The following is an 11,628-nucleotide window of genomic DNA, read 5'->3' on the forward strand; positions in this document are numbered from 1 at the left end:
GCAGCCAAAGACGACGAGGTCGTCTCTTTCCGCGAGCAGCAATAGTTTTTCTTTATGTTGTTGTTTTTATGGATATTTTGCTGTGTAAAAACATATATTTGTTATGCAAGTTGCCTGACTTGGGTCAGTCTACCATTTCGGGCGGTTGGATGAATATCCTACGTCTCCTAACCCTTATTTCCTTCTTCCTCACCTCTTCTTCTTCCCCAACAGACCACTGCACGGGCCGTACAGATACTCCCCAACATGCGGTTGGATAAACATGAACGAAAATTATGTGTCAGCGATAGGATGGCTGAGTTTGGTGTGTTCACATGCGACAGCACGTGTCAGTGAGGGTGCGTTCCCTTGGTTGGGTTTGCGACGTGCAGGAGCGACTGTGTGAGGGTGCGGTGCGACCGCGGCGTGCAGGAGCGACCGTGTGAGGGTGCGGTGCGACCGCGATAGCCGTGCGCAAGTGTAACTCCTTCTCATTTTTAAAACTTTAGGCAAGCTTGGCAAAAATGTGTGGCGAAGTTTGGCAATGCAAGGCCTAGACCCAAACAGGATAAGTACGTACGTACTAGGAGTACTAGTGTTAAAAAAGAAAGGTTGGGTTTTCCTTCGCGGGATTTAATCGATACAAATCCTTGTTTCACGTGTCAATTAATGCGTATTTTTTCTCCAAAGACCAAAGAGCTAACCATCTCACTCCTCATCGCTTGATTAATGCAGCACCATGCAAACCAACCTTCTCACTTCCGCATGCATGCAGGGGGTATTAATGTCCTTGGTTGCTAACCCCATCAATTTTGCCTCGATTAGTGTTAGTGGACCTTTGCAAATTGTAATTTTGATATACTGGCCTTGTGTACAAAAAATGGAGGTAGTAACTATATTTGACTTCCTTCCCCATTGCGGTGACGTCGACGATATTTTTTTGGTGGTTTGGCGAAGTGCGTTCGACGGAGAACACCATTGAGGGAGACCACGGTAAGTCGTTCGCAAGTGCCGCCTGCAAGCCGAGATAACCGCCTTATTTGCATCCAGGAAGTCCTTTACTAGTACTACTAGGAGTAACTAATGCGGTGAGATGGCTTCTCGAAAAAGACGATGGAGAAGCGGAGTCAGCGAAGAGTGAAATGATGGTTGCTTCGTCCGTGCTTTTGTGATTTGACGCCTCACTGCTTTGTGATTTGTGATAGAAGGGACAGGGGAGTAGACTCTGTGCTCTATACTGTACTACATGCGTCCAAGCATGGGAGAAAGAGGAGAGACGTTGCATTTTTCTATTCCTTCAATCAATCAATCAGGGAGCTTCGGTTCCATCTTTTTGGCTTTGGCAACACCGTCCACAATGGTTCCCACGATGCCAAAAGCTATTTTCACATTTGGCTACACATTGTGGATGCCCTTAACCGTACCACTTGGTTTTGCTCCTGTGTGCTATCTATACAAATCTCAATTATATTTATCTAAAAAATTATAGAATCGAGATTAGTAAAAAGGAGGTGATTTTGCCGCGCGGATGGTGGGGGAGGTTTCTTATTTGAGCAATGCTACATCCACGTAATGGTTTACGTAAAGTTACGAACTGATGTGATGTGGGACTATTTGATTGGATTAAAGGAGAGGATTAGGCCCACCCCACATGAAAATCAGGGGGGCATATATAGATTAGATGGAAAGTATACGTAGTAGCTACGTAGCCCTTTGTAAGTCTAGGATTAGGCTTCTTATTTTCCGAGGACGTTGTCCTGGTGGTTTGCTAACATGCCGTCCCACGTGTCAGTGCTTTACCAAGCCGATCCGCGTCCCACATGAGGCAGAACAACGGCAGAAGCAACACGTGGTTAAGTTGAAGAAGATGAGGGAGAAGCGGATTCAGCAATGAGTGAAATGATGGTTGCTTCATCCCTCCAACTTAACTGCGGGAAAGGTGCAGCTTTGTGATTTGACGCCTCATTGCTCATTACTACGCCGGCGCCATGACTGGGGTGCTTCACCCCGGCTGCTCTGCACTGTATTCCGGTATGGCACGTGGACCCGGTAGCTTGATGTCCCACATGTCGGCGAAAGGGACTAGAAGATTTATGAAAGCGAGCGCTCCACTCTTATGACGGAGGAGTAGACGACACGACGGCCCAGTGAACTGTCACTTGTATTGTATAGTACTATAGTTTTGCTGTTTCGCATGATCCATCGATACAAACCCGATTAAACAGGAAAGGGCGGGATTTTTCCCACACGGTAGATGATACTGGCCATACATTTCAAAGGCAATTTTAATGTATGCAAACTGAATAATTATAAGTAACAATATGATATCTAGTAAAACTAAAAACACATATGATTTATTGTGTTAGAGTGTAGTAGTAGTGCTGTATTGCATAGTTGTTAGATGTAACATGCGAGAACGTGTAGAGATGTAGTTTTTGGAGGGCCTGCAGAGAGAAAAGCGTAATACGGTCACCGAACTTCAGAATAAGCTGATTACGGTCACTATATACGTTTTGCGGTGATTATACGGTCACTTGCTCACAGCTCAGCATCGGATTGCAGTCTGTTGACCGGCCAAATAGTCTGCGTGGCGCCATGTTGACTAGTTAAATTAACCATGTTTGTTGTGGGTCCCACTTGTCAGTTCGCATAGGCAAAAGGTCAGATAAACACAAATTTACGCAGGCGCGACAAGGCTCCAACCCATGTGCGGGAATCACCTGGTTGTGTATGTGTCTGTCAGGGCCTGATGTGTGCGCATGCACATGTAGGTTGAGCACTTGAGTGTGAGAGTGTGTGTTGGTCGTGTGGTGTACTGGTGTGTGCATGCATGCGAGCATGTGTGCGTGTGAGTGTTGCGTGCGTGCGTGTGAGTGTTGCGTGCGTGCGTGGCTGCGTGTGTACGTGTGAGTGTTGCGTGTGTGCATGGGTGCATGTGTTTGTGTGAGTGTTGCGTGGATGCAGTTTGTGTGCATACGTGAAAGGGGCGTACAGGGGGGTATGCGATGGAGAGAGAGATGCTCTTCGTTTCTCTTTATTATGACTAACTTTGTATATAGTATAAAAATATGCAAATTCACAGTGCGGAATAAATATCATTGTGGGCACCATGCAATGCAAATTAGCGTTCGTACTCCTCCATATAACTTTGTAATGTTGTATATATGTAGAAACTCTAAAATAATTTTTTGGCCACACTTTATTCAAAAGGAATGTTGTATGAGAAATAAACGTGAAGAGAGGGCTTTTTAGATCAATGTGGTACGTGATGTAACATGTGTGAATGTGTAGTTGATGCTTTGGCGGGGCCTAGAGAGGTATGTGTGTGTATTACGTATTCGAGAGAGGCATGGATTGAGGGGCCGACGGGGGGCGTGGGAGAGATAGCACGAGAAATGAGAGTGGTCTAGAGAGAGAGACGAATATGATGTCACGACAAGAGATTCCATTCCCTTGAGTGTGTATATGCAAGGGGGGGATAGAGGCACCAGGAGAAATTTTCTGTGTGTGTGGTGTTTGTGTTGGTATGTGTGGGTGTGAGCAGATAATGAGACGTGGGGGCAGAGGGTGTGTCACCGCGTGAGGTCCGGTGGGTCGAGGTGAGGCCCTTCATTTTGTTCCGTCCTGCGCCACATTGGTCGGCCCGTGACGCATTTAGGAAGACCCATGGATGACTAGTCGTACAAGACAAAGATAGCAGAATTGTGAAGGACTCTGTATCCACTGACAAAGCCGGCTAGGATTTGTAACCCTAGGTTCTCGGACTAAGGTAACCCCTTTATCTCTGATATTACTATTCATCCAACCTAACTTTAAGGGGCATCCTACAGAATGCTCTGCTAGAATCATACTCGTTGATTAGGAAGAGAGGTGTGAGACAATGCGTGAGAGACAGGCGTGAAGATAATGTGCGTACATGAGACACGTAGGTAGGTCCATGTATATAGAAAGGGTCAATGAGGATTGTGCGTGTGTATGTTTGCGAGAGGAAGAGTGCTTGTGATAAAGGTTAGTGAAAACAGTTGTAAATGGTTACGAGAGGGAGGGAGGGTTATATCTAGAGCATGTGTGCGAGAAAGACACCTCGGGAGAGAGTGTGTGAGCATGTGTGAGAGACCACCGATGGAGAGTGAAACTACACATAAAAGACTGCTCTACACATTGATTAAAGATATAAATTGTATCCAAATATTAGGATGGGATCATGATATTTGCAATTCGCGTAAGGAGCGGTCATTGATCCATCAGACATCTAGATTATATCGAATTTGAGCATGTCTATGTTATTATTCGACACAATTGATCCACATAGTATTTTGAACTCCAGGCAATGCATTGCTTTAGCAATCGAATATAAACGTGAGTATAGTTCATGTTGTGTGTGTAAAGCACATTATACATGCGAAAGTTACACAATGGACATTATAAATAGCTACTACCTATGAACTAGCATACATTTGAATTCAACTTAAGGTGGTTTAAAAAAATCGAATTCAACATGAAGTCCATTCAATTATTTGAATTTGATATCATGGCATTTGTAAACCATACCTAAATTATGGGAGCACCAATCTTTGCTCTGATTTTGTACATAATAGCATATGTAGTCGTGTACAAAATAGATTCAAATTTAGCTCCTCCATTCCAAACTAATCGTAGTTATAGGATTTTCAAGTGTCAAAATTTCAAAAAGAAGCAGATAATTTAATGAGGTTTTCAAACATACAAGGTCAAATATAACTTTGTATATTTAGGTCAATCCTCATAGTTCAAGAGTACTCTAAACGTGAATGCTTGTGTTTCAAAATTTCGAATGAAGCGCCAAAAGAGCCTCTACTCGCCCGAAACCGCGTGAGACCAATGTTTGGTAGTACAAGGAAATTACTTTTCTAATAACTTCGACCCATGAAACCTACCGGCCCAACGCCCAAAGGTCTAAACCGGGGTAGGTTTGTAGCTTCATCGAGACGCCACGCAACCGCATCCGAAAAACATTCATACACAATGGCCGCCTAAGCACACATGCGTGCAGCCAAAATTGCTCCCGCCTACTATTTGGGACACCTGGGATTACCATCCTACCCCCGACCCCCAGTAGGTCCGAAATTTAAGAGGGGGGCAAAGTTTGTACTTTCCCCAAATTTCAAACAAGCGCGTCCCATCTTCTGTTCAAAAAAGCCAAAAACAAGCGCGTCCCAGACCGAAACATGGTTCCCCCCACCCGTCCGATTCCCCATTCGTACTTCATGGGCGCCAAAACTACCTCTCCACCAGCCGCGAAACCCCGGCGTCCTCCGTCCGCCACCCCATCCCACCCATCAACCGCCGCCCTCCTCCATCATGCCAGAGCCGATACCTCGACGCCGTCATCCACCGCAACCTCAACCGCAACGCCCTCCACGGCTAGTAGTTGAAGCCGAGGCCGAGCCGTCCGTACCCGAGCCAGTTCAACCACGCCATCCTGTGCCTCACCGCTGCCGCTCCAACTTCGCCACCCTCCACCGCACCGGAGCTGTTCCTGCTATGCCGTCCTTCGCCGCCATGGATCTGCTTCCCCTCCGCCGACATACGGCCACGGCAACACAGTCAACAATTTGGCCATGGGTTCGTCCAAGCCTGCACCCTCCAGAACATCGGTTTCCCCGGTAAAAAGAAGAAAATTGGCGTGACTTGTGGAGGTGACCACACCGGCAACCAAAAAAAGGTAATCCTCTTCCCTTATTCGTGCAAATCTTACGTCTCTGCTTGCACGGTATTCATCCCACAGAAGACACTAGTTGACCGCTTCTTCTTGATACTAGATGTTCCTACTAAATTGCGATGCACAAGGTTTCTCCTCATATACTATTTCACCTTAGCTAGAGGTCCGTCGCCCCCCTAAATTTCAATTTCTGGCCACTTGATTCCCAATTAACGGAAGCATTCCCCAGCGTAATAGGCACTAGTACGCCTATTACGCTGGGGAAGCAGTGCCTTGGTGTTTATCTTAGGGGCGTGTGCGGCCTAGAGCTACTGGCACCCGATCTGGAGGTCGGCCGGGATTAAAGGGATGGCCTGGGGGCGCTGCCAAGCACGGCGGTGGTGTGAGGTCGATGGGAGGGCGGGGCGGCGGAGGCAGGGGTCTGGGCCGGTGGTCGCTGGCAGTTCGAGAAAGATCGTCAATAGTGACTGGCGGGAGGTAGACGAAGGCCATCTGCCCGTTCCTTATAGATCTGACGGTTCATTAAAAAAATCGACTGGCCTATTTATTTTCAGTCGACTGTTATCTTAGATATGACCACAAGTGGTGGTGTGCGGGAGGAGTACCTGCATTTCCTGTGCTCATATATTACAAAATGATACAGAGTAGAATCTAATTTTGTTTTCCATGCAATGTTGTAGAGCTATCATATGTCTCCTGTCATTTATTTTTCAGCCACCTGCTTTCTGCTAATTTTACAGTGCACTAGTTCTGCACACACTTCACCCTTACTCTCATTGTTGTGTTTTTATGCAAGGGTATTTCAGACTCTGCTGCCATGAGAGAAGCCAAAAAGAAAAGAGAGAAGTCACTCCAGTTTGGTGTGTGGCTAGGCAAGACACGTTTCAATGCTTTAAAGGGTGTAGTGTCAGCAGATGGAGACGGGGAACGTAGATCTAGAATTGATGACCTCGCTCGCAATGAACCACCATCCCAGGTGCTTGCTTTAACTTCGCGGTGTCATATGTGGTTGCATGTTCCATATGGTGTCTAGCTTGTATTCGAACGACCGAAGTCGGTAAGATAAGGAAAGATATTTTTTACATGAACCACCATCCCGTGTGCACCAGAAGACAAATAGCTAGTCAGGGCACTGGCCGAGCCAGTGACAAGCCCAGCAAAGATATGCATCACCTGGAAGCCAACTAAAAAGCTGCGATGGTGGCGAAGCAGCCTGCCTCCCACCAGGCTCTCAGGCCCTAGATGATCATGCTCACCACTCCAGCCGGATGTCTAGCTTGTATTGCTTCCAATTTGGTTAAATTGCATCTGCTTAGCTTACACATTATACCTTTGAATATGACATGCCTTTCTGTTTTTGGTACATACTAGTACATCTATGTATTAACCATGTTCTTACATCAAACTAATGTTCTTGTGTATCCCTCATCAATCACTTATGACGAGGCAGGCAGGCAAGGGGACTACTCCTCATTTAAAGAATGCAGTGTCAGCCTCCCGACATGATTCTCAAGAAACAGAAATGCTAGATGAAGATAGTGAACGTAGCTCTGTAGTTGATTACAGCATTTCCCCTACACTAGCATCACATGTGCTTGCTCTAACTTGGCAGCGTGATATGTGGTTGCATGTTGCATATGGTGTCTAGATTGTAATTCTTCCAATCTGGTTAAACTGCATGTGCTAGTCTGCTTAGCTTATACATTATACCTATTGATGTGACATGCCTTCCTGTATTTAGTACATAGTACATCTGTCTATTAAGCATGTCCTTACATAAAACTATTGTTTTTTTGTATCCTGCATCAATCAACATGACGAGACACCTTTAGTATATGCAGTGTGATATTAGTTGCATCTTTCATATGATTTATAGCATGCGCTGCTTCTAATTTGTTGAAATACCATTTATGATGGGACGCTTTTAACTTGGTAGAGTCATATTGGTTGCATCTTTCATGTGGTGTCTAGCTTGCATTGCTTCTTATTTGCCGGAATGGCTTCTGCTTAGTTTACACAAACAGTTGTGAACATGCCATGCCGTCCTGTTTTTCGTACATATTCCATCCTGGTATCATGTGTTTGCCTTACATCAAAGTAGTGATTGTCAGTATCATGCATGAATGAGTTCTGAAGAGAGAATTTTATTGCTTTTTCTTGTCGGTTTTACTTGACAATTCAAAATCAATAAAGCAGAAGGAAGTTAGCAAGGCAGCGGATAAAGGTGCTCCTTCCAAACGGAGGGCCTCTATAGTTTCTACTCCTCCACACCCCCAAGATGATTTCCAAGACAACACATGCATAGACACTCAACAAAGTTGTGTTTATGATGAGCACATCTCCCCTAGTGTAGCATCACCGGTGCTCCCTCTAACTTGGCACTATTATATGTGGTTGCATGTTATGTGTGATGTCTAGCTTGTATTGCTTCTAATTTTGTTGAATTCCATCTGCTTACTTTACACATTATACTTGAATAAGACACGTGTTCCTGTTTCTAGAACATACAATATCTGTCTATCACACCATGTTCTTACATCAAATTACTACTGTTGTGTAACCTGCAACAATCACTTATCATAAGACACGTTTGACTTCGGAGTGTGATATAGGTTACATCTCACATTCTTTTCTAGCTTGTATTACTAATTTGTTGAAATGGCACTTATGACGAGTCAGTTTTAACTTGGTAGAGTGATATTCGTTGCATCTTTCATATGGTGTCTAGCTTTCATTGCTTCTAATTTCTTCAAATGCCTTCTCCTTAGTTTACACATCATAAGTTGTGAATATGCAATGCTGTGAATATACAATGGCACTAATGACGAGAGACCTCTAACATGGTAGTGTGATGTTGTTTGCATCTTGCATATGATTTATTTCTTGTACTGCTTCACATTTGTTTAAACGCCATTTATGATGAGACACTGTTAACTTGGCAGAGCGATATTTGTAGCATCTTTCGTATGGTGTCTACCTTCCATTGCATTGCTTCTAATTTGGTGAAATGTCTTCTTCTTAGTTTACACATCATAGTTCTGGTTATCTCTTCCGTCCTGTTTTTCATACATATTACATCCTCCTATCATGTGGTTGTCTAACATCAAAGTTCAGTTCGTCTGCATCACGCATCAATTTGTTCTGAAGAACTAAATTGTTATTCATTTTTCTTGTCGGCTTGACTTAACATGGCACAGAGAAAGAGGAAGAAACACAGTATGGCAGGGAATGAGAAGCAGATGAATCCTGCAGATTCTGCTGGTACTGATGGTGCAATAGAAGGTCAAAGTCCAGCAGAAAATTCTACAAACACGGCATCCCATGCTACACGAGTTGCAAAAAAAGACAAACAGAAACAAATAGCTGCCACCAAACAAGCAGAGACATCCCTAGTTCTTGCAACACCTACCACGGTACTACCAGCTGCACGACGTACTCGTGTGTCAACTGAGCTAGCAGCACGTTCCCAAGCTCCCTTGCCACCTAACACTACTTCCCAAGCACTCTTGACACAAGACGAGTTGGCAATATCAGATGAACCTTGTGAGCTTCAACAGCAAGAAGGTAGTTGCTGGAGTCAAGTTACAGTTGCATGCTTCTTTATATGTAGTCTCACAGTTTGATGTACACTAACACTTCCTATATTTGTTGTTGGACTAGCACCTAGGCGCAAGAGGAAACAAACATCAGGGATAATGCTCGATAGGTTAACTAAATATAGAGGAGGAAGAATGGAGATCTGTTTTGAGGCAGGTTTAAAAAGGCCACGTGATGCTACAGAGTTAGCCAAGTTAGTATCAGAGGCAGCGGTTGCTGTTAGGTGTCATGTACGTATCCTCCCAACATGGATTCAGTACAGGAATGACAAAGACGAAACCCAGTTCAACATCTTCCTCGACCATTTATCTGTAAGTATGGTTATGTATGGAAACTAGTAATATCGTCTTGCTCTGTCCAATACTTTCTAGGTTGCTGATAATGAGACTCCCATAATTTTCAACAGATGAGGTTCAAGTTGGATAGCCAAGATGATGCAACCATACAAGCTTGCACCTATGTTTTCAAGTCTGCTCTGTGACAGTATCGGTATAACTTGAGGAAAACTCACTTTGAAGGCAAGGCTAACAGTGAACTTGCCCAAACATCTCCAGTGGAAAATATATCTGATGAAGACTGGAGAGGCCTCGTTAAACACCGGTCCGATCCGAAGTATCAGGTACATTATATATATGTCATCAGATCACATGTTGAAGTCCTATTTACGCATGTGCCACACAAATCTATCTTCTTGTAGGTGAACTGTTCGAAGAACAAGGCCAACCGTACGAAAGTGAAATTCCAACAGACGAGAGGATCTCGTAGCTATATTGCACACTGCGAGGCTCTTGTAATTAGCTGTTGTTTCACTCTTTTTGCTGTACCATATTATCAGATCTATATTGACTTGTTCCAAATGCAGAGGAAAGCCCGCAAGGACCAAAAAGTACCTGAACCAAATGCTGTGGAAATCTTCAAGGACTGTCACACCAGCAAGAAGAAGGGCATGACTACACCAGTCAAAGCCGCTGTTGTAAGTCCTTAATCCTCATGCCTTTTAACTACTACTTACTCTGACTTGTGCCTTGAACTGCATGGTTTGCAGCCAATGTCTATTACTCTTTTCAATTTTATACACAATTGTCTTAGCGTATCATTGCACCTTACAAGGTTTAAAAGAGAGGAGTGATGTTCCTTTGATCTTGACCCATAATCTAGTTCCGTGCTGGACTTGCCCACACAACGTTGCAATTGCCTGTTTGTCTGTTCTCAGTTGTTTTGTGATATGAATGACGTCATACTATGCTTACCGTATTATAAACTTCGTCTCTTTATCCTTAGCCCTCAATACAATGTGAATAAATAGACAATACATTAGCGATGGTACATGGTCATATGTTTGGAACCTGGTTTTATTATGTACTTTGCAATAAAATACAACTAATATTTTACATGGGTTCACCAGAATAAGTTCTGTATATAGACCAAAGCTATTTTGTTTGGTTTTGCTGCCTCCTTAATATCTTCTGTTCTGGTACTACTAATGTAAAAACTCAACTTTTCAGCGAGCTATGGAAAAAATGGTGGAACCGCCACCTTCTGAAGGTGGCAAGGCAACTATAACCGCAATGTCAGGTCTTGCTGCAGTGGGTCAGTACCTGTCCACTAACAGTGCCAAAAGCACGTTCCTGCGTAATACTGGGTTGGTTGTTAAGGCAATATCATCCAAACTACCTCATGATCAAGATATGCAAGCTCAAAGCAATGTTGTATCTGCGCTCCAGACACAAGTCCATTCCCTAACAGAGACCCTTTGTGAAACAAGGAGAAACATTGCTCAATGTCGTCAAGATATGCATGGTTTTGAAACCAGACTATCAGACATTTGCTATGTTTTTCAGGAGCCTAGGGGAAATGAAGGCGAGGGTTATGGTGCTCCATCGGACAATACAACATGAAAACATAATAGTCAGGTCAAATGAACTGAGCTTCTGAACTTTTGGTGGTGCATTTATCTGCTAGACTGTTAAGTTTCATGCCAACCTTCCTTTTGTTATATAGTTGTCATTTGTTTTGGTGCGATACAAAATTTATTCTTAACGTGCAGCCACCGCCTGAAGAAAACAGCAAGCCATTTTTGTATAGTGTAGGGTGTTCCCTATATTTGCACTGGTGGCGATCTTTGATGCCGAGTGGATGTAATCTGTGCAATCGCCTTAATAGCCTAACGTTAGTTTCGGCCTTATTTATTTCCTAGTCTTCTTTTTCCCTGGTTTGCTAGTGGCCGCAACTACCATGGGCCATATACGGGTCATAGGATCCATGGGTCTCCTACGGTCCGTCGATAAATGGGCCTGTAATCGGTGGGCCTCGGGCCGTCGGATAAATGGGTCTACATGGGCCATAATCTG

The sequence above is a fragment of the Triticum urartu genome, chromosome 2A (genome assembly GCF_056163025.1).
Source record: "Triticum urartu cultivar PI428250 chromosome 2A, HENAU_Tu73, whole genome shotgun sequence".
Classification (NCBI taxonomy): Eukaryota; Viridiplantae; Streptophyta; class Magnoliopsida; order Poales; family Poaceae; genus Triticum; species Triticum urartu.